The sequence below is a fragment of the Scyliorhinus torazame genome, chromosome 9 (genome assembly GCF_047496885.1).
Source record: "Scyliorhinus torazame isolate Kashiwa2021f chromosome 9, sScyTor2.1, whole genome shotgun sequence".
NCBI lineage: Eukaryota > Metazoa > Chordata > Chondrichthyes > Carcharhiniformes > Scyliorhinidae > Scyliorhinus > Scyliorhinus torazame.
The window spans coordinates 23,350,654-23,375,855 of record NC_092715.1 but is presented as its reverse complement, the minus strand read 5'-3'; the positions used below and the strand labels follow the sequence as shown (position 1 = coordinate 23,375,855).

The following is a 25,202-nucleotide window of genomic DNA, read 5'->3' as shown; positions in this document are numbered from 1 at the left end:
TGAGCTGCAGGTGGCAAGGGATGATGCGGGTCTTCTTGCTGTCCCGGGCCATGATGCTGGCCACCTCCAGGATCTCGGCGATCAGGTGCTCCAGTATGGCGACCAGGTAGGTGGCCCTGGCGCCCACCTGCTTGGGAATGTGGCCCGTAAGCAGCAGCCGTGGATGCAGCAGACGAGGAACTGCAGGCCGGCATGGGAGGAGTGCGTCATGGCCTTGGCGTGCCCTTTGCCTCCGGTTTTCCCACAACCTAAAATTGTTTAGCTCTAGCTGTGATAGCACTTCACAGCTCTCAAATGGCTTCTCAAAGGTGCATGTGTCATATCTCAGACAATGATTATTACATCGCATTTCAATCAAACTTTAAAGCATCTAGAAGCCTGAACTCAAGAGTCAGCGCCATAGCAACCAACAATTAAACACTCAAAAGCTAGGCTTCGGCACTGGGGATATCCTCGTGACCATTGGGGCTCCTGCTGTGGCCAGAGGGGAGTATGCAGAGCTAGGTTTTCCAGCACAAGTGGCTTGGAGGATGGCACTCAAAGAAGGCGGGACACGCAAGAGTGGGGGAGGTTTGGGGGATTTGAGGATCCCAGGGCGGGGAAGCCCTAACTGATTGTCGAACTCTCACCTTCTCTCTGGCGGCCAGATGCCAGAGAAGGCTGCAGTAGCATCAACGGAGGCGGCACCCCATGTGCAGGGGGCCGCCGCACACCCTGAAGACGCAGCTGCCCATCAGCCCAGGAGGAACCGAGAGGGAGACGCCAGCAACGGTTCAAGGTGTACAGGCATCATTGGCTTTTCCAAGGAGATGACAGACAGTATATCCATCTCAGTAGGAAACACCATCTCAGCAAAAAGACAGTGCTTCCAGTGACGGGAATGTGCTGAGCGGACGCAGGAAAGGTGGTCCTCCTCCTGGAAAATTGACACTTTTAACCCTAAAATAGGCCACTAACCCTGCAATCACCTTGCCTCCCCATAACTTCCAAAATCACCACAGCTACCAAGACATGCCCAAAAAACAATAATTCTAAGAGCCAAAGAAACGGCAGGATCAGCAAAAGCCTGGAAAGAAGAAACGAGGTGGCAACGAACACACAGGTTGAGACGGAGCCTGTCACAGCCGAACAGGCCAGGTCGCCAATTCACCTGCCGGACTGCCTGCTGATAAGCCAATGGATGGAGCTCCTAATACAGGAACTCCAAAAGCAGAGACGCCATCAAATTGGTGAAGGCAGCGGTCGTGGATGCCCTGACAAACTCGGAGCAACGGCTAAAGGCGCAAGTAGCAACAATCAAGGAGTTGGAGAAAGCAGCGATTGATCAGAGCGATCAGATCGTCTCATTGGAGTGAGATGGCATGGTTGATGATGAGCAAAGGAATGTTTAAAGGGAAGGTTGAGGACCAGAAGAACCGGTTGCGCCACCAAAACCTCCGCATTATGGGCCAACCGGAGTGTATAGAGGGCAGGAATCCCTTGGAGTACATAGCCCAGATGCTTGATAAATTGTTCGAGGTGAGAACTTCCCCAACCCCCAGAGACAGACTGAACCCGCAGGTCACTCCGACCATGGCCAAAAACGGAAGAGCCACCACGGTCCATCGCAAAGCTGCACCTGTACCAGGACAAGAAGATCCTGAATTGGGCAGGCACAAGCGGTTCTGTAAGTGGGAGGGGCACTCGATTTGTGTACACCAAGACATCAGGGCAGATCTGGCCAAGCGCCGGGCTGAATTCAACTCAGCCAAGGCAGCCCTACAGGAACAAGGTGCGATTTGGGTGCTGTACCTGGTCAAGCTCTGGGTAACTTTTCAGGGAACAAAATTTTACTTCACCTCATCGGCCGAAGCAGATGAATCCGTGCGAGAAAAACGGCACAACGGGTAGGCGAAGGTAGAGATTGTTCTGGGGGTGGGGGGACCCCTATCAGGATAGTCACCTGGAATGTAAGGGGACTTAATGGCCCAGTAAAAAGAATCAGAGTCTCCACCCACCTGAAAAGTTATCTTCCTCAAAGAGACGCACCTGAGGGAGAACACCGACTGTGGGTAAGAAATAGCTGGGTAGAACAGACGTGTTACTCGTACTACGGGATGAGGGCTAGGGAAATGGCCATTCTGCTCAACAAAAGGGCAACTTTCACAGTTATGGACTCAGAGGACAGTATGCCATGGTTAGTAATGTCCTGGAAAGGGCACCAGTGGTCCTCATAAATGTGTACACCCCAACTGTGATGACGTAGAATTCATGAAGAAAACCGTGACAGAAATCCCCGAGAGTGAGACAGAGCGAGAGCGCGAGAATGGAGACAGAGCCAGCCGTTTCCTGGCTCACCAGCTGAGAAAGCAGGCAGCCACGAGAGAAATAGCCCCAAGTAAAAGATAGGAGCGACAAACCAATTGCAGCACTAGAGGAGATCAACAAAGCCTTTGCAACCTTCTACCGAGAACTGTACACCACCGAATCCCTAGATGGGGACTCGAAGATGATGCAGTTCCTCGACATGCTAACCATGGGGGAAGATAGGAAACGGGGCCTGGAAGCACCATTAGAACAGAGGGAAATCATGGACAGCATTAACTCCATGCAGGCTGGGGCCGGACAGATTTCCAGCGGACCTCCATAAAACATTCACGCCAGCACTGGCCCATTGCTTGCGAGAGATGTCTGTGGACTCATTACCAGGGGGAATCCTGCCACCAACCCTGGTGCATGCCTCAATATCGCTGATCCCCACAAAAGACAAAAGACCGGAGTGTGGGTCATACAGACCACGCACTCCTTAACACGGATGCTAAGATCCTGATGAAGGCCCTGGCTGGTGGCTAGAGAGCTGCGTGCCAGAGACTGCCGCAGAAGATCAGACGGGCTTCGTCAAGGGCAGGCAGCTAACAGAGAACATCTGGCACCTGCTGAACATGATCGCGACCACATCTGGGGAGAAATCATCAGAAGTGATCATCTCCCTGGACGCAGAAAAGGCGTTCGACAGGGTCGAATGGAAGTACCGCAGGGGTGCTGAAACGGTTTGGGTCAAGGTACACCTCCTGGATGAAACTAGTGAACAGCAATCCTATGGACTTTCACCACCAGCTCTGCATACTTCAGGCAACACAGAGGGAGGAGATAGGGTTGCCTGCTATCCCCGCTGCTGCTTGCTTTGGCAATCGAGCCTCTGACGATTGCCCTCAGAACGGCGAAGGGGTGGAGAGATATCCAAAGGGGAGACAGAGAGCACAGAGTCTAACTGTATGCAGATGGCCTGTTCCTTCACATCTCAAACCTCCTGGCTAGCATGGAAGGAATAATGAAACTGAAATGAATGAAATGAAAATCGCTTATTGTCACAAGTAGGCTTCAAATGAAGTTACATCTTTCCTTAATTATCTTTTTTGTTTTTCTTCTTTGATTCCATTTTCCTCGCACCCTTTTGAAGTAATATTTCCCAAAATATAAAATCTTTCATGTTTTGCCTATTGCTTTCCCTTTCGGGTCAAATAAAATTTAATAACCTTCATTTGTTTACTTATGAAACTGTTGCAAGCTGTTTATGCTTTTATTCCCCATTGACATTAACAGCTGAAAAACCAAACTCCTCTCTCTCTCCTAATGCTACAAGTCCGCTTGACCCTAGCTTATGGAAGCATTTAGAACCTCTGCTCCTTTTCATCTCACAATTCTCCCAGACAAGCGGTCTCCATTCATCATTCTCCCAGACAAGCGGTCTCCATTCACCTTTCCCCAGCTTAATTAAATAATTTACAAAAAGACAGCCACCCTCACAATAGCCACTAGAGTTTAGAAGAGTAAGAGGCAACTTGATTAAAACTTAAGATCCTGATGGATTGTGAAAGGGTGGACTTGAAGAGGATAATTACTTTTGTGGGAGTCTCTAGAACTAGGGGTCACTGTTTAAAAATAACTGGTCGCAGATTCAGAGATGAGGAGATTTTTTTTTCTCCAAGGGTCCGGAGTCTTTACAACTCTCTTTCTCAAAAGGTGGTGGAAGTAGAGTCTTTGAATATTTTTAAGGCACAGCTAGATAGATTTGTAATAAACAAGGGGGTTAAAGGTTGCTGGGGGTAGGCAGGAATGTGGGGTTGAGATTACAATCAGATCAGCCACAATCTAATTGAATGGTGGAGCAAGCTGAAAGGGCCAAGTGGCCTACTCCTGCTCCTAATTTGTATATTCATATATGACTTTGGTTAAGCTCATTTTGGTGAATTGTAGAAGTGGCAACATGATTAGAGATATTCAAATATAGAGTTGCGAGAAACGATAAGCGCAAGCCAATTGTCTGGAATACGGGAAGCTGGCTGCACCTAAAAATTACAGGGATGGCAAGGGACGTGGACTATAATGTGAGTAAAAACACAAACAAAAGTATTACGGATGAATGATCGGTTTATTCTCTTTCATGGGATGTGGATTTTGCAGGCAAGGCCCACCCCCCATTGCCCTAAATGGAATGTTAGGCTATTTCAGACGGCAGTTATGAGTCAACACCGTTGTGGGACTGGAGTCAGACCAGGTATGTTCAGCTGATTTCTATCCCCAAAGGACATTAGTGAACGAGATGAAGTTTTTATAACAATCGACAATAGTTAAAGGTTAGATAGCAGCTTTATATTCCAAATTTTATTAATTGAATTTAAATTCCACTGCTGCCTTGGTGGTGTTTGAATCAGTAATCCCAGAGTATTAGCATGGGTTTCCAGATTACTAGTCCAATGACATTATCATTATGTTATTGCCTCCTCCATGTGATGGCTTAACAAGGTAGCAGTGTTTCAGCAATAGGGTGATAAAAGTGAGGAAATGCATTTATAAAACTTAGAGGTGGTTTGCTGAAGAGAACTTGTTATCTACCCTCAAGCGTGGCAAATGCACTTCCCAAATACAACCTTCAATCAGCAACATCATTCAAAAGGTCACATAAAATTCCTGATAGATTGCATACTAATATTTGTGGATAAATAAAACTAATTTTTAAATTTTGCCTTCATTACCATATACTAATTAAACCATTACTTTTTGGGCATTATATGGCATACATCTGCAGTTTTAGGAATACGCACGTAAACATTTTCAACTGACTGGGATCGTATTGGCAGAGATTCCAACTTACTAAATTTGGAAAAGCACCAAACTATTCCCAATTGTAGGACAGAACTATTCCCTAAAAGTAACAACTGGTCTTGCTAAACTTTGTAACCATACAGTGGATGCAGCACTTCAACTACACAAAGCAACAGCTTTTTCTCAAAAACATGGAAATTAGCCTGTCATACATTTTAGCAACAAATATTTATGAAGACTGACTTGTCACTTGAAGCAGAAACATGAGCTACAATCTGTTGTGTGTTGAATATATACTGCTAACAATCATACTTTCTAAAACTATTGTAATTTCTAGCCTGAACAAAACTGGAAAAATGAACAAGTAGAAACTGATAACTATCAGGCTACAGGCTAATAACTTGTAAACTTGTCAGAATTAAATATTCTGCATCAAACTAAACTTGCATTGTTATCTTCAGCAGAAAGATCAACCATTTCCTGGCATTAAGCTATCCCTCTTAACCTCTTATAACCAAAAATAAAGTCAGACCTGAAAAGTTCGGTATCACTTTTACAATCTAATCAATCTTTTTGAAACATTTGCTCAGTGTTATGGTCTGCATTACAGAATCATTTTCAAACGAAAATGGCTGTGCCCAAATTTTTAAAATCTAGAATCCTATTTCAGATTTCAAGACAAAGAAACTGCGTTTAATGTGATAATTTTCCATCTCAGAAATATTCACATCTAAAGCTTCATAAAGCAATTTGAAGTTCAACATCTTCTTCACAGCTTTTTATTACTTATTCATTGACAGGTTGCAAACATCCCTGGAAAGGACAGCATTTATTGCCCAAGTCATCCTCAAGAAAGTGATGGCTAGCGGTCTTCTTGAACAGTCCATGTAATTAAGGTATTCCAATGATATAGTTAGATAGAGAGCACAAGTTTCTGCATTCTTGAATTGAAACCCCTTTGAGATTAAAGGTCAACATCCATTAGCCTTTCAGATTATTTTTGGTACCTGTGCACTAACGTTTACAAATTGTATCACAGATAATGAACACTGAAATTCCTTTGCTCTTTCACATCTCCTACTCTCACTATATTAAGAAAATATCCCCATCTGTCGTTTTTGGAACCAGAGTGGGTAACCTATCACTTCCCTACTTTGATATTTATCTCCCATAGTTTCTTATTCATTTTGTGATTTCCTGCTCCTTTCTCGACAACCTACTCTCAAATTACACAAAAAGAGAAATTTAAGCAAGTCACTAATCGAGGCACTTAAGACTAGGAATAACTTCCACGATAAATTCTCTCAATCACCATCTGACAAAGCTGCTTTCCATAGAGTAGCTGCAGTGAAGCTACACTGTTCGAAAAATACCGGATTGTCAATATTGAAAATATTGGCTAGCTCGCAGTCACATGTCCCAAAAATACAAGATCTTTTTCATTTGGAAATATATATGAATTAACATTCAATGTGAAAATATTTTAAATAATTTGGTGATGTTCCAACAGTTTTAAAGTTCACTGGAAATATAACATTTTCTTTTTATATGTATGGTGGAACACTTCTAAATACATATAACATCTATGCATTTCACATAAAACGAAGATCAGCATTGAAGAATAGATGATAAGCACAAGTTCAATCCTTGACGAATGTCTCATTCATGTTGTTCGGCAACGGAATTTGCTAACTGATACTTAACCAGCTCCATAGCTAAACCATGCAGATAAAGATAATCCCATGTCTAATCTCAGGACTGTGCTAAATTAGGTGGAACAAGGCCTCTCCATTTGACTTCAGTGACCCCCAACTAAAACCATTCAGGGAATATGTTTGGGAAGAGTACAGCTATTATATTCTCTTGTCAAGAGTGGCAGCCTTCCGTCTTACAAGACGATGGTTTACTCTGTGGTCAACTCTGTGGCTCAGGCGCCCTAACTCTGGCTGGCAGCCTCTGCTGCATTTGTTACAGAAGAAGGTACACAATTTGCTGACCACTATTCTCTGGGCACTCTTCTCAACCTGCAAAGTGTTTCATTTCTGTTCACCTTTTTCAATGCTGTTTCAAACAGCCAGCTCCCAGAAGTCACGATTGTCAGTGCCTTTCTCCCAGTTGTCGGTGTCAATATCCGCCATATTCTCAACTCACTGGTATCTTTGTAATGGAGACATGGACACCAAAATTGTGACCCAGTGGTCAGTTCACTGTACGGAATGTCTTTGGGTAAGGGCCGTCTTCCACCCGATCAATGCCAGTGCAGATGTCGTTGGAATTAGCATGCTCCAGGACTCGGTGGCCTTGTCCTGCCAAGCGATGCTAAGGATAAGTCCACGAGAGTGAAGGTGGAAACTGTTGAGCTTCTTCTCCTGTCTAGTAAAGGAGTGCGCTGATGACCCAGACTTAGTGGACTCGCAATTTGGTGTACTAAGTCAGTTTGCTGTTGTTCCACATACTCAGCCTGGACATAAAAAGCTGCAGCTTTTGCGGTGCAGATATTGATTTCAGCATCATAAGAACATAAGAACTAGGAGCAGGAGTAGGCCATCTGGCCCCTCGAGCCTGCTCCACCATTCAATGAGATCATGGCTGATCTTTTGTGGACTCAGCTCCACTTTCCGGCCCGAACACCATAACCCTTAATCCCTTTATTCTTCAAAAAACTATCTATCTTTATCTTAAAAACATTTAATGAAGGAGCCTCTACTGCTTCACTGGGCAAGGAATTCCATAGATTCACAACCCTTTGGGTGAAGAAGTTCCTCCTAAACTCAGTCCTAAATCTACTTCCCCCTTATTTTGAGGCTATGCCCCCTAGTTCTGCTTTCACCCGCCAGTGGAAACAACCTGCCCGCATCTATCCTATCTATTCCCTTCATAATCTTATATGTTTCTATAAGATCCCCCTCATCCTTCTAAATTCCAACGAGTACAGTCCCAGTCTACTCAACCTCTCCTCGTAATCCACCCCTTCAGCTCTGGGATTAACCTAGGGAATCTCCTCTGCACACCCTCCAGTGCCAGTACGTCCTTTCTCAAGTAAGGAGACCAAACTGAACACAATATTCCAGGTATGGCCTCACTAACACCTTATACAATTGCAGCATAACCTCCCTAGTCTTAAACTCCATCCCTCTAGCAATGAAGGACAAAATTCCATTTGCCTTCTTAATCACATGTTGCACCTGAAAACCAACTTTCTGCGACTCATGCACTAGCACACCCAGGTCTCTCTGCACAGCAGCATGTTTTAATATTTTATCATTTAAATAATAATCCCTTTTGCTGTCATTCCTACCAAAATGGATAACCTCACATTTGTCAACATTGTATTCCATCTGCCAGACCCTAGCCCATTCACTTAGCCTATCCAAATCCCTCTGCAGACTTCCAGTATCCTCTGCACTTTTTGCTTTACCACTTATCTTAGTGTCGTCTGCAAACTTGGACACATTGCCCTTGGTCCCCAACTCCAAATCATCTATGTAATTTTTGTATAATCCATGTATAATCATGTGACAGATTTGTAGTGATTATGGAACCTAGGTGTGTGGAGCTACCAACAACCTTCAACGTCACATTGTCAATGTTGATAGATAGTACTTTGGCACCATCCTGGAACAGGACATCGATGTTGATGGGAAAACCAAACTCTTTACAGGAGTGAAAGTCTGTCCACTTAATGCTAAAGCTATTCCCTCGCTGGTGAGGAATTGTTAGCAGACAGCTTTTCTTTTTTTTTTTTATGAGGGCTTGGCTCTTATAATGAGATAAATAACTTGCTTACATTCAGGGGCTAGGTGCTCCCAAGCACAAAAAATAAAAGGCCTTCTGGGCAGGTTGCCATGGTGTAGTAAATGTGAAATTGTACCAGAGGAATTGGAGAAAAGGAAGTAGGAATAAATAATAGGAAACTCTCTCAGAAAAGGAAATAGGGCAATTACCATTTAACCTGTCTGTTCAGAAATCTCAGGAACAGTGAAATTTGGCACAAAAACAGCAATAATGCCGGATGTAGATGGCAACCTCTAAACAGGCAAAATCTAGACAATCTTATCATTAGTGGGCTGTCATAACCTGCCTGATTACTACTGGCCTGGACTAATGGCTATCCCACAATCCTTATTGAGTAGTATTTTGGTTTATTAACAACTCAACAGTGACATATCAAAAGCATTCACAAGATACAAAAATATTCAGTACACCTACAAACACAAAACCACCCCCTGTTCCACAATGGCAGCCCCACATCGGCAGAAAGGTGCTCCAACGAGCAGCACAGACCACCGGGAAAGGACACACCAACGTAGGACAGTGTGAGAGGGAGAGAGAGTGGGGAAAATCCCTGCTCCCCCACAAAGGGGCCCAGTTCAATTCAAAACAACACTCCGGGAAACAGGCCACCGGCCACAAAGCCAGCACACGGCCACTTTTCTCCCCACCGGTGGCCCTACATCGGTAGAAAGAAGCCCCTAAATGAGGAGCACAGACCACCGGAAAAGGACACATCGACGCCTTGCCCCAACGGCAGCCCCACATCGGTGGAAACCACCGGAAAAGGAACACCGATACAGGACATGGCAGAAGAGAGAGGGATCTCCCCATACAACACATTTTTAGTCTATTAACAACTTAACAATACAGCAACATACAGAAACAGCATAGTCAAAGAAAAATAAAAGAATAACATGCCAAAAACATTTACCGAATACAAAAACCGCCAGCACACATACACAACCGCCCCCTGTCCCCAACGGCAGCTCCACGTTGGCGGAAAGGTGCCCGACGAGGCCCAACGAGCAACACAGACCACCGGAAAAGGGCACACCAACACCCTACTCCAATGACAGCCCATCGGCGGAAAGGTGCCCATGAGCAGCACAGACCACCGGAAAAGGACACAGCCATAGGGCACAGCGTGAGAGAGAGAGGGGGAGGGGGGGAAACCCCTCCACTCCCAAGAAGGGGCCCCATTTCAATCCAAAACAACAGTTCCAGGCCGCTAGCTACAAAGCCAGCTAACGGCCCGTTCTGTCACCCGTCCGGTGGCCCCACATGAGCAGAAAGGCATCCAAATGAGCAGCACAGACCACCGGAAAAGTACACACTGGTGTCCTCCGCGCCCCCTCCCCCCACATCGGTGGAAAAGCATATATCATATATCTGCATTTGTACTGTGAAAATCCAGCAAACTAGATAATCTGCCAAACGTTACAACAGAAGGAGAGAGAAAGACCAGAATAAGTGAAATATGCCTTGATATGTGGCTTTCACTATCTCAGAACATCCCATAACGCTTCATAACTATTTGGGGCGGCACGGTAGCACAGTGGTTAGCATTGTCGCTTCACAGCTCCAGGGTCCCAGGTTCGATTCCCGGCTTGGGTCACTGTCTGTGCAGAGTCTGCACGTTCTCCCAGTGTCTGCGTGGGTTTCCTCCGGGTGCTCCGGTTTCCTCCCATAGTCCAAAGACGTGCAGGTTAGGTGGATTGGCCATGCTAAATTGCCCTTAGTGTCCAAAGGGGTTGGGTGGGGTTGCTGGGTTACGGGGCGGAGTTCTGGGCTTAAATGGGGTGCTCTTTTCAAAGGCCGGTGCAGGCTCGATGGGCCGAATGGCCTCCTTCTGCACTGTAGATTCTATGTTCAATGAAGAACTTTTTGAAGTGTTTATCTGCTATTTGCATTACAGCAGTGAATACACAGAGACAATTTGCACATTGCAAGTTCCCAAACACAGAAATTAATCTGTTTTAATGGATAAATATTGGTCAAGACACCAGCAGAATTCCCTGATCTTCAAATCGCAGCATTGTTTATGTCTATCTGAGAGAGATGGGACTTATGTCTCCTATGAAAATAAGCAGCTCTGACCATGTATTACCGAAATGGAATATGGATTGTGCTCAAAGCTCTGGTGTGACAATTGGACATAGTCACTAACTCACACGCATCGGTTTTCTGTTTTTCTAGCTGGTGCAGGTAAAGGAGGTGTCACTGAAGAAGTCTTGGTGTATTGATGCAGTGTATCCTATGGATAGTACACATTCCCAACAAGATACATTGATGGTGGAAGAAGTAGATATTGAAATCAATGTTTTTTTTAAAATTCTTTTCATGGGACATGAGCATTACCTACAAGAGTATCAGTTGTTGTCCGGGCGGCACGGTAGCACAGTGGTTAGCACTGATGCTTTACAGCACCAGGGTCCCAGGTTTGATTCCCGGCTTGGGTCACTGTCTGTGCGGAGTCTGCATGTTCTCCCCGTGTCTGCGTGGGTTTCCTCCGGGTGCTCCGGTTTCCTCCCAAAAGTCCCGAAAGACATGCTGTTATGTGAATTGGACATTCTGAATTTTCTCTCAGTGTACCCGAACAGGTGCCAGAGTGTGGCGACTAGGGGCTTTTCACAGTGACTTCATTGCAGTGTTGATGTACAAAGAACAAAGAAAATTACAGCACAGGAACAGGCCCTTCGGCCCTCCCAGCGTGCGCCGATCCAGATCCTTTATCTAAACCTGTCCTCTATTTTCCAAGGATCTACTTCCCTCTGTTCCCCGTCCGTTCATATATCTGTCTAGATGTATCTTAAATGATGGTATCGTGCCCGCCTCTACCACCTCCGCTGGCAAAGCGTTCCAGGCATCCATCACCCTCTGCGTAAAATACTTTCCACGCACATCTTCCTTAAACTTTCCCCCTCTCACCTTGAAATCGTGACCCCTTGTAATTGACACCCCCACTCTTGGAAAAAGCTTGTTGCTATCCACCCTGTCCATACCTCTCAATTTTGTAGACCTCAATCAGGTCCCCCCTCAACCTCCGTCTTTCCAACGAAAACAATCCTAATCTACTCAACCTTTCTTCATAGCTAGCACCCTCCATACCAGGCAACATCCTGGTGAACCACCTCTGCACCCTCTCTCCACCCTCCAGGTAATGTGGCGACCAGAACTGCACACAGTATTCCAAATGTGGCCTCACCAAAGTCCTATACAACTGTAACATGACCTGCCGACTCTTGTACTCAATACCCCGTCCGATGAAGGCAAGCATGCTGTATGCCTTCTTGACCACTATCGACCTGCGTTGCCACCTTCAGGGTACAATGGACCTGAACTCCCAGATCTCTGTACATCAATTTTCCCCAGGACTCTTCCATTGGCCGTATAGTCCACTCTTGAATTAGATCTTCCAAAATGCATCACCTCGCATTTGTCTGGATTGAACTCCATCTGCCATTTCTCTGCCCAACTCTCCAATCTATCTATATTTTGCTGTATTCTCGGACAGTCCTCCTCGCTATCTGCAACTCCACCAATCTTAGTACCATCTGCAAACTTGCTAATCAGACCACATATAACTTCATCCAGATCATTTATGTATATCACAAACAACAGTGGTCCGAGCACGGATCCCTGTGGAACACCACTAGTCACCTTTCTACATTTTGAGACACTCCCTTCCACCACTACTCTGTCTCCTGTTGCCCAGCCAGTTCTCTATCCATTGAGCTAGTACACCCTGAACCCCATACGACTTCACTTTTTCCATCAACCTGCCATGGGAAACTTCATCAAACGCCTTAACGAAGTCCATGTATATGACATCTACAGCCCTTCCCTCATCAATTAACTTTGTCACTTCCTCAAAGAATTCTATTAGGTTTGTAAGACATGACCTTCCCTGCACAAAACCATGCTGCCTATCACTGATAAGTCTATTTTCTTCCGAATGTGAATAGATCCTATCCCTCAGTATCTCAGTACGCCTACTTGTGACATTAATAAAGATTATTACCCTAGAGTAGGTCGAGGTGGTGAGCCACTTTCTTGAATTGCTGAAGCCCATATGGTTAGGAATGGAGTTAAAGGCCTTTGATCCAATGACAATGAAGGAAGGACAATATAGTTCCAAGTCAGGATAGGGTGTAATTTGGAAGGGAATTTGCAGGGGACGGTGTTCTGTATCTGTTTCCCTAGTCAAGCTAATGATTTACAGAGCAGGAGTGATACTAACCCTCCTATATGACTCTGAAGTGGACTATGTGCAGCAAGCACCTCAAAACCCTGGAGAAGTACCACCAGCGCTGCCTTCGCAAGATCGTACAAATTACTGGCAGGATAGGCACACCAACGCCTGTGTTCTTACTCATCCAACATCCCCAGCATCGAAGCACTGACCACACAACAGCTCTGGATGGTCTCCCCATGCCCAACACAAGACTCCCTGCACAAAGTTCTACTCAGAGCTACGACACAGCAAGCAAGCGCTGCAAGGGCACCCTCAAAGCTTCCTTGAGAAAGTGCAACATAGAATTTCTGCAGAAAGAGGCCATTCGGCCCATCAAGTCTGCATCAACCCTTTGAAAGACCACCCTGCCTAGGCCCAATCCCCTGCCCTGTAACTCCACCTTAAGGGGAAATATAGCTTGGTCAATCCACCTAACCTGCACATCTTTGGACTGTGGGACGAAGCCCATGCAGACACAGAGAATGTGCAAACTTCACACAGTCACTAGAGGTCGGTTTCGAACCTGGGTCCCTAGCGGTGAGGCAGCAGCGCTAACCACTGTGCCATCATAACATTTGTACTGCACAAGTGCCAGGCAATGACCATCTCAAACATTCCCACCAACACCTGGAAATTCCAGCTCCGAAGTACAGGAAAAACAGCTGCGAAGGAGTGAAAACCTACAGCTTCATGTCCCAGGGCAAGCTGAAGCCAAGCATCAACACAAAAAGGAGAGCGTGGCAACCCCGAGTGCCCCATTCACCTGCTCCTCCAACCACCGTCTACCCCACCTGTGACACAGGAGACTGTAGGTTGCGCAATATGTAATTTTTAATGCTGAAGTCCTCCTGGGTGGTGAGAGGTCACAGGTTTGGGAGGTGCGGTCAAATGTTGTTCATGGTACATACTGCTACTACTGTGCGTTGGTGGGTGGAGGAAGTGAATGTTTAAGGTGGACAGAGTACCAATTATGTGGGCTACTTTGCCTTGGGGAGTCAGGAGGCCAGTTACTCACCACAGAATTCCCAGATTCTGACCTGCTCTTGTATGTATATGATTGTTCCTATTCAATTTCTGGTTAGTGGAACCCCCCCAGAATATGGATTGTGGGGGATTCAGCGATGGTAATGTCAAGGGGAGATAGTTAGATTCACTCTTGTTTACTGGCCATTAATTAGCCAAAGCCTGAATGTCGATCAGCATATGGATACGGATGGCTTCAGTAATTGAGGAGTCAAGAACGGGGCTGGATCCTTATATTCATCAGTGAGCAACCCCACTTCTGTCTTTTTGATGGAAGGGTGGTCATTGATGAAGCAGCGGATAATGGTTGGACCTAGGTTAGCACCAGGGAGGAACTCCTGCAGCGACGTCCTGGGGCTGAGGATTATCCTCCAACAACCAGAACAGTCTTCCTTTGTGATAAGTAGGACTCCAACCAGTGGACAGTAACCCCCACACCTCTCCCCAATTCACAGTGACCCATTTTACTGGGGCACCTTGTCAAATGCTACTTTGATATCAAGGGCATATCATAGAATTTACAGTGCTGAAGGAGTCCATTCGGCCCATCGAGTCTGCACCGGGCCTTTGAAAGAGTACACTACTTAAGCCCACACCGCCACCCTATCCCCATAACCCCCACCTAAACCTTTTGGACACGAAGGGCAATTTAGCATGGCCAATCCACCTTACCTGCACATCATTGGACTGTGGGAGGAACCCGGAGGAAACCCACGCAGACACAGGGAGACCGTGCAGACTCCGCACAGACAGTAATCCAAGCCGGTTTTCAAACCTGGGACCCTGCAGCTGTGAAGCAACAATGCTAACCACTGTGCTACCGTGCATGAGCTCTCACTTAACCTCTTGAATTTAGCTCTTTTGTCCATGTTTGGAACAAGGTTGTAACAAGGTCAAGTGCCGAGTGATCCCTGTGGAACCATACTGAGCATCTGTGAGCAGGTTACTGCTGTGTAAGTGCTGCTCGATGGTACTGTTCACACTCCTTTCTATCACTTTACTGATAACCAAGAGTAGACTGGTGGAGAAATAATTGGATGGGACATACTTCCCACATTGTTGGGCTGACTTCCCACATTGTTGGGCTGATGTCAATATTATAGCGGTGTGCAATGGTGGTCCCTTGGCACAAGCCTTTAGTGCTTCTGCCAGGATGTTGTCAGGGCCCTTTGCATTGCTGTATCCAAGGCCTTTAGCGGTTTCTTGGTACCTGTAATGTTGAGCACCTCAGGCCAAGATCTATGTGGCATTTCTGGTTGAAGATGGTTACAAATACTTCAGATTTGTCTTTTGGACGGATATGCTGGGCACCCCCATCATTGAGGATGGGGATATTTGTGGAGCCTCTTCCTCTTGTTAATTTTTAGATATGCCTGATGCTGCTCCAGGCATGCTCTCCTGCACACATCTTTGAATCAGGGTTGATCCTCATCTTGATGCTATTGTTACAATTAAAGATATGCCAGGCCATGAGGTTAGACATTTTAATTCAATGGAATTCTGCTGATGCTTCTGGCATGTAGCACTATTGTCAGCTACTCATCAAGCAAACTGATTTATTCTGGATTTTTAGAATATTGGGGGGAAAATGAAGATGAAGACAAAAGAAAAAGAGACATTAAGAGTCAAGACAAAAACCTAGGTCTAAAAAACGAGCTTGAGGGAGAATAGCATAAGAAATAAGAGCGGAGGTAGATCAACTCCATTTTCTGCCAGCCCCCAAGAACCCTCGACTCATTTTGTCAATCAAAAATCTGTCAAAACTCAGCCTTGTGAGATGAATGCAAGAAATTGGGATATATATTGTGTTATATGCATCTGTTGCAGTAATGTTCTTACAAGTCTGGGCTAGGGTACGTACGTAGCTGCAGCAGTAATATGGCTGCAAACAGTACAATTAAGATGTGGTAAAAGGAGCACATTATTCTTTCATGATGTGGATATGCCGGCATTGGACTGGGGTGAGCACAGTAAGGAGTCTTACAACACCAGGTTAAAGTCAACCAGGTTTGTTTCGAATCATTAGCTTTTGGAGCACAGCTCCTTCACCTGAGGAAGGAGCTGTGCTCCGAAAACTAGTGATTCGAAACAAACCTGTTGGACTTTAACCTGGTGTTGTAAACTTCTGACTATTATTCTTTCAAACCATGTTTGTGTTTACAAGAAGAGGGCTAAAGGGATTTATTATGATTTCTGGGGATTCCCTGGAGTGTAGATAATTAGAGACTGTTGTGTTCAGGTCATGGGATTTGAGTGAAATAAAGATAAGTAAGTAATGGAAGGAGCCAGGTTTGTAGCAGTCAGTTATGGGCGGCATGGTAGCACAGTGATTAGCACTGTTGCTTCATAGCGCCAGGGACTCGGGTATGATTCCTGGCTTGGGTCACTGTCTGTGCGGAGTCTGCACTTTCTCCCCATGTCCGTTTAAGTTTCCTCCAGGTGTTGTGGTTTCCTCCCACAAATCCCGAAAGACATGCTGTTAGGTGATTTGGGAATTTTGAATTCCCTCTGTGTACCCAAACAGGCGCCATAGTGTGGCAATAAATTAGGGAATTTTCGCAGTAGCTTCATTGCAATGTTAATGTAGGGGCAGCACGGTGGTGCAGTGGTTAGCCCTGCTGCCTCACAGCACCAAGGTCCCAGGTTCGATCCCGTCTCTGGGCCACTGTCCATGTGGAGTTTGCACATTCTCCCAGTTCTGCGTGGGTTTCACACCCACAGCCCAAAGATGTGCAGGGTAGGTGGATTGGCCATGCTAAATTGCCCCTTAATTGGAAAAAATGAATTGGGTACTCAAATTTCTTTAAAATATTTTTTTTAAAAAATCAATAAAAAAATAAATTGCAGTGTTAATGTAAGCCTAATTGTGGCAATAAAGATTATTATTAGATTTTGTTAAGTTCTGGAAGCTGTGAGTGGAACAGCAGCTTTTGGCAGAAGGCTGTCAGATTCAGCATTAATCTGACAGACAGGGATCTGCAGGCTGTTTACCGAAAGGATCTCTCTCTTTTCAAGCAGTCTTTCAAAGAACTTTCTATCCAGAGAACGGCAAGTAATCCTGTGTTTGTTAATTTTATTTTAAAATATTTTGTGACCTGGGATGGGTTTTGATTAATTGGAGATAAAGGAGGTGTCAGTTAGGTGTTAGTGCTTCACTTTATTGTTAAGCATCATAATTGTACGCTATGGACGCAATTTAGTGGAAATTAAACAAAGTCTCGTATCGAGTGTATTTAGCCAGATGTTTCCCAGCGTTCACACCACACGGAAAGGCCACGCTATCTAATAGGACTTTCGGAGTATCAGCAGGTTGAAGCCACACAGTCCCATTTTTAAATGGTACCTCAATCTTGAGACACACACACCTCCCCCACGCCACACTCAGAACCCCCCAATGTCCCAACTTACGATGGTCATCAAGCCCCTCCACACCCTACCTAATAAGGGAAGGGCACCCCCTGGTCTGATTCCCGGCATGGGCAAAGTGCCACCAGGCACTGCCATCTGGGCACTCTCTCCTCTCTCTCTCTCTCTCCCCTCTTCCCCACCCCCACCCCACACACACAAATAGGGAGAGTTAGGACATGAGACAGATGAGCTTCAGCAGCCAAACTAACTTTCCTTGGCCTGATTTTATTTATATGCTTCAATGATTAGCTAGGGAAAAATACCAAAAGGAGAATGAAGGTCATAGAACTGTAACCTAGCAACATGTTTTGAACAATGGGGGTGGGGGAAATGAAGGAGTGAGAAAAAGCAACATAAAACAGACCAGTTCCTAATTTTGTGGCATTTCAAATAAGCCTGCAACTACAGAGTAGGGAGTAGGATATTGAACAAACTGGATGCCTGAGATAGCTGGGCGAGTAGTTTTAACTAACCCCCATACGAGGTAGGAAGCCTAAATTTTATCATACAAACATTCTCAATACAAAAACACAAAGATTTCCTCTTAGACTTCCTTCCATACCACATGGAATTACCTATGGAACAAATGTATTGGAAACTAATCATCCCTACCAAAAGGGAATAACGATATACCAAAATATAACTAAAATGTTTACAAAGCGACCAGGATCTTGTAAAATTTCTATTATAAAGCAGCAAAATTTGTGATTCTTTTCTTATAAAATTCATTGATGGGATACAGGAGTCACTGGCAATGCCAGCATTTACACCCATCCTTAAGTGTTCTCAAAAGCTGGTAGTGAGGCTTCTTCTTGAACCACAGTAGTTAATTTGGTGAAATGACACCGCACCCACAGTGCTATTAGAGAGTTCTAGAATTATGACCCAGCAACAACCAAGTAACAGCGATGTATTTCATTTAGAACAGTGTGCAATGTGGAGGGAAACTTGTTCAGTGTTCCAAGCTGTGTGGACATGGGAGTCTTATTTCCTCTTCTCCAGGGGCTGGTTTAGCACACTGGGCTAAATCGCTGGCTTTTAAAGCAGACCAAGGCAGGCCAGCAGCACGGTTCAATTCCCGTACCAGCCTCCCCGAACAGGCGCCGGAATGTGGCGACTAGGGGCTTTTCACAGTAACTTCATTGAAGCCTACTCATGACAATAAGCGATTTTCATTTTTTTCATTTCATTTCCTGAGAGTGTTCCCTTATATGCTGGGCTGAAGTCTGCCCCTTTAAGTTACTGGGCTTGTGCAGTTGTACAAATACATTTAAAGGAGCCACACAATAGAAAAATAGAGGTGGTAGTGGTGCTCATGCACCTACTGGCCTTGTCCATCTAGGCCTGATAGAGGCTACAGGCTTTCAACACTGGGTCTGGAAAGTTGCTGCAATGCACTTGATGGCACACACTGCCGCCAGGGTGCACTTGTGGGTGGACTGGGCGCCAATCAAGGGGCTGGCTTCTCCATTCCGGAGTCTGAGTGCTGACGGCAAAGGAGGATCCGTGAACTTCAACAACGGAAAAATCAGCGCCACACCCAGACAGATTCCACTGTCTACCAGTGAGGGGCTAGCACCGGTGCCACATGAAACACACATGGAACACGTGGAAAACAGTGGGAGAACTGGCTAGTCCATGCAGGACACGCACAGGGCTGACCAGCTGCAGTCGTGCATGTACTTACACCCCCTACACATGCACCGATCGTGCCCAAAAAGATGGCACCGGTTGTGCTGGACCACGTATCCGTCCACCCCGATGCCACAACCCACCTCCTAGCCACCCCCCAGCCAGCGGCATGACTGTCAGCGATACATAGCAGTGCTGGACACTGTCCATACGCCCACTCTCTTTCCCTCTCCCCAGGCTCACGACTGTTGAGACCACACGTGGGCCGTGCCTTCGGGAACTTGGCCCATCGCGTATGGGCCCAATAATATGATGTGAACGCGGTCGCAACTACGCGCAGCACACATCACAATGACGGCAAATTGGAGGGTCGGAGCATCTCAGCCCGGCATCAAACGGCGCCAGGAGCTATTCTCTGCCCGATTGCCGTTCCTAATTTTGGTGTGGGGCAACGGAGAATCCCACCCAAGATGTCGGTTTCGTCCAAGATGATGTGAAACATCAAATGGTGGTGAAGGTGCAACCATCCAGAGAAATAGGGAATATTCAAAGTAATTCCTGACATATCCTCTTTGGAGATGGTGGAGAATCACTCACTGCAGAATAGCCAGTCTCTTACCATTTTCTCCCATTTTCCATTACATCTTACCATTATCTCCCATTTTCTGTGCCTTTTAGCTTTGACAAAAGGGTCATCTGGACTCGAAACGTTAGCTCATTTCTCTCCCTAAAAATGCTGCCAGACCTGCTGAGATTTTCCAGCATTTTCTCTTTTGGTTTCAGATTCCAGCATCCGCCGTAATTTGCTCTTACCCACTATTGTAGCTACAGTGGTTATGCAGTTTGTCCAGTTAAGTTTCTGGTCAATTATAGGGGCACCAAGATATTAATCATGTAACTGTGTGGGAGTTTGGTATGGGGGGGGGGGGTTATACTCTGATTGGAGGTGGTTATTGGCTTGTACTTATATTGATGCAGATGTTACTTGCCAGTTATTAACACAAGCCCAAATGTTGTCCACGTTTGCTACACAGAGCACAGCTACATCATTATGAGTTGTAAATGGAACGGAGCACAAAATCATCAGCAAACATCTTCTAATCTTATCCTGCAGGAAAAGGCGATTGATGAAGCAGGGATGTTCATGAAGCTTTCCCCTTTCATTAGCGGTTTCATTGTCTATCACCATTCCCACAAGACCATCAAGCCTGTATCCTCAGTGGACTCCACTACAGTGACAAGACTCAAACATTTGCTAGGCAGGAGAAAAGTCTGAAGAGTTTCCATCTTCACGGTCTCAGACGTAGCCATGGCATCGCTTAGCAGGACACGGTCATCAGCTCACAGGTCCTGCAGAGTGCTAATTCTATCAACATATATTAACTGCTAAACCAACATTGGCAGTGGCTCCACCATGTTCATCAGATGTACACAACAGCCTTATACCCAAAGGCCTTCTGTACAGTGAACTGGCCACTGGATTACGGCCTTCTGAGTATCCATACCTCCAGTACAACCTGCAAGCAGGACGTGAATATGGCAGATACTAACACTAACAATTGTGAACCCTCAAGGCTGATTGTTTTGAAGAGCCGAGCAGAAACAAAAAGATCAGCTGGCGAAGAGAAAACAGAGGCAAGTGAATCGTGGATCAGTGAATCGTGCACTCTCTCAGCACATTTGTCTTCCTTTGTAACAGATGAGGCAGAGACTGCCATGCCAAGGCTCCTAAGCCACACCAGATAATGCTTAACAGATTTTTTAAAAAAATATAATTTTATTGAAGGCATTTTCAAATTTATACAAAACAGAGGAAAACAAATAAACATCCAACAACATCAACATGCAATAACCGTATCTGAACTGCTCCCCTCTCATCCCCCCAGCCCACACCCCATTTCTCACTAACCCCCCCAAAAAAAACAAAATACCCCCATCCCCACTGACGCTTTACTATTTCTTAAAGAAGTCGATGAACAGCCTCTGCCTCTATAAGAACCCCTCATCCGAACCCTTGTGAGTGAACTTTACTTTCTCCAGGCGCAGTAAACTCCGCCAAATCACTCACCCATGCCCTCGCCCTGACGGCTCCCGGTCTCACCACCCAAGCAATATCCGCCTCCGGGCAATCAGGGAGGCAAAAGCCAACACGTCAGCCACTCCCCACCTGTACCCTCGGATCCTCCGACACTCCAAATATCGTCACCCACGGGCTCGGAGCCACCTCCACCCAGAATCTTTTGACATTTTGTCTGCAAAAGCATTCCAGAACTCTTCCAGCCTCGGACATGCCCAAAACTTGTGGATAAGGTTCGTCGGTCCCTTGCATATTGATCTCATACCCCTGCAAAGAACCGGCTCATCCTGGACACCGTCATGTGTGCCCTATAAACCACCTTGAACTGGATAAGACTCAATCTTGCACACAATAATTAATTCGCCCTCTGCAATGCCTCCCTCCATACACCTGCTCCAAAAATTCACTAGCTCTCCTCTTACCTCCATCTGACTTGCTCCACCAAACCGCTCTCTTTCTTCATCAGCTGCCCATATATGTCCGACACCCTGCCCTATCCTATCTCATACTCAGACAGAATTTATCCTGTAGCGCCGGGGGTGGCTGTTTCAGGAACAAGGCTAGTTCCTTCCTCATAAAAGTGTCTAACTATCATGTACCAGAACCCTTTTGCAGGTGATACGTCACCTCCAATTCCTCTAGCTTTGCAAACCTCACCCCAATAATCCCACCTCTATCCCATCCACCCCACTCCCTACCCCCTCCCCACCTATCCCGCTCTAAGAACATCCTCCTAGTTTGGGGAACCGTCCTCGCCCATATGAACTCGGAGATCATTTTATTGACGCTCCTTAAAAAATGGGCTTGGGCACAGGTTCTGGAAGATAAACAAAAAATTTGGCAACACTGTCATCTTTACCATCTGGACCCTCCCAGTCAATGATAGCCTCGTCCCCCACTGTAATCCAAAATACTCCAAACTGACATCATTAGTAGGGACACCCGCTTCAGGAGCCTTATACAAACCCGCTTTAGGAGCCTTATACAAACAGTCTCACCTAATCTACCAACTTTGACCTAACCTCCACGTCCTGGCCCCCTGGAAGCATCATGATCACATTCAATAACCTCCGGACATTAGCCCACAGCTGCCGCCCCTTCACGAACCCGGTATGGTCCTCCCTCATCATCCCCTGCACACAATTCTCTAAACACGTCGCCAGCACAGTCGCCAATAGTTTTGCGTCCACGTTCGACAATTAAATTGGGCGTGTGATTTTTTTTTTTTTTTTTTAAATGAGTGAGGATAGAAGCCGGAGGGTGTGTGTGTGTGTCAACTAATAGGGGCCCCGATCGCATACTAAACTGCTTATAAAACTCCGCCAGGAACCCATCCAGGCCCGGGGCCTCCCCCGACTGCATTCACCCAACACACATTCCATCATCACCATCAGTGCAACCAACCCCTGTACCTTCTCCTCCTCTACCATTGGGAACTGCAGCCCATCCAGGAACAGACTCACATCCTCATCCCCTCCCAGAGGCTCCAAACCATATGGCTTCCAGTAAAAAGCCTGAAAATACCCCATTCAACCCCCCCCACCCTCGATCCGTGACCAATGCACCCCCACTGTCCCTCATTCATCCAATCTCCCCTTGCTGCCCGACTGCCTCCTTAGCTGATGCGCCAGCATCCTGCTGGTTTTTCCCCCATATTCGTACACCACTCCGCTGGCCCTCTGAAATTGCCACACCACCTTCCAAACAAGAACAAAGAACAGTACAGCACAGGAACAGGCCCTTCGGCCCTCCAAGCCCGTGCCGACCATGCTGCCCGACTAAACTACAATCTTCTACACTTCCTGGGTCCGTATCCCTCTATTCATGTTTTTGTCAAGATGCCCCTTAAATGTCACTCTCGTCCCTGCTTCCACCACCTCCTCCGGTAGCGAGTTCCAGGCACCCACTACCCTCTGTGTAAAAAAAACTTGCCTCATACATCTACTCTAAACCTTGCACCTCGCACCTTAAACCTATGCCCCCCTAGTAATTGACCCCCTCTACCCTGGGGAAAAGCCTCTGACTATCCACTCTGTCTATGCCCCTCATAATTTTGTAGACCTCTAACAGGTCTCCCCCTCAACCTCCTTCGTTCCAGTGAGAACAAACCGAGTTTATTCAACCGCTCCTCATAGCTAATGCCCCTCCATACCAGGCACCATTCTGGTAAATCTCTTCTGCACCCTCTCTAAAGCCTCCACATCCGTCTGGTAGTGTGGCAACCAGAATTGAACACTATACTCCAAGTGTGGCCTAACTAAGGTTCTATAGACACAGGTCCAAACTACATCTGGAGTCTCTGCCTCTTCTTTATTAGCGCCTCCTCAGGCACTGTCGAGTTCCTCTGGTCCACTGCCTGGATGGCCTCCACCAACCCCTGCCCCTCCAACTTCTCCACCCTCGCCTTGTGCGCCTGAATTAAAATAAACTCCACCCCCCCTAATCACCGGCTTTAGAGCCTCTCACCTTGCCCGTCTTGTTATGGTCCGCATAATTTCAGATAGCCAACCCTATATCTTTTCGTAGATCTCCTTATCTGTCAGCAACCTCACATCTAACCACCACTAAAGTCGCTGGGACCCCCCCCCCCCCCCCCCCTCCCCCCCTCCCCCCTCTCCTCTCTCTCTCTTCCCCCCTGCAAGTTCACCTCCAGTGCAGCATGCAATTGTTTCACCACAATTGCTGAAACATTCCAACCCCAACCCACACAAACACCCCCCGCCCCTTGCGCCTCCTCTCTTTCTCCCTCCCCCCCCCCAAAAAAAAAAACCGCTAACACCTTTTCCAGGACAAATAAATCAATCCGCGAATACACCCGGCAGTAATGCAAAAACGAGTAATGGGTCTACTCCACCCATCTACTCCATAAACCCACCGCAGCTTCTTTGCCATCGCCGACACCTTCAGGCACCTGGGACAGGGCGATTCAAGCCTAGGATCCAACGCTGTGTTAAAGTCTCCTCCGCCATAATAGGCTGGTGCTTGTCCAAGTCTGGTATCTTTACCAGAACCCGCTTCATGAATTCTACGTCGCCCCAACTTGGGGCATATATGTTCACCGGCACTACAGGAACCCCCCTCTCCAACCTCCTGCTCATCACAAACCTATCCCCAAGGTCCATCATTATATTCCTCTCAATAAAGCCACCCTCTTATTCACTATCACTGTCACCTCCATTATTTTCATGTCCAACACCAAATGAAAAACTTGCCACACCCAGCCCTACGTCAGCCTAGTCAGATCCGCTACCCTTCAAATGAATCTCCTGCAGAAACACAATATCCGCTTACAAACTCCTCAAATGCACAACCTCATAATCGGCCGCCACCATCCCTCCTTAACCAACTGCGCCACACCAACTCCACCCACGGCAGCAATCGCATCCCACCGCCAACCACCTACCCTCCATCCACAAACAAAGTAAACCACCTCCACACACATCTACCCCATGTGCTAGCATAGTGGCCCCCCACCCAAAGTAACTACCTTTCCCCTCCATAACATCCTTCTACCCACCCCACAATATCCAACCTCCTGGCCTCACTAGTTCCTCCATCTCACCATCTCCCTCCACCTATCCTACCTACGGAATGTCCCCCAGCCAAAGATACAACTAACCCAAAAACCCAACCATGGGAGTGTAAATCAAGGTACAACATACTCGATTTAACACATACACCAACAGTCAAACAAACACAATAAGTAAACCAGCAATAACAAACAAACAACCCGGCATAAACGCAACTTTTCACTCACAGGTACCTCCCAGTCCAATGTTCTGACAAGTCCCCAAATCTATGGTCCTTCATAAACATACTCGCCTCCTCCGGAGTACTGAAATATAACTCCTGATTCCGGAACGTGACTCACAAACGAAGAGGGTATAAACACTTCACGTTTTTTCTTAATAGGGCTGATTTGACCCTATTTAACCGGCCCATCCCATGGCCAACTCTGCTCCAAGTCCT

The 25,202-nt window shown here is 46.4% G+C and overlaps 1 protein-coding gene across 1 annotated transcript in view; it reads right to left on the bottom strand.

The window, feature by feature from the left end:
- Positions 1 to 25,202, bottom strand: part of add1 (adducin 1 (alpha)) — a 281,597-nt gene that overhangs the window by 224,077 nt on the left and 32,318 nt on the right.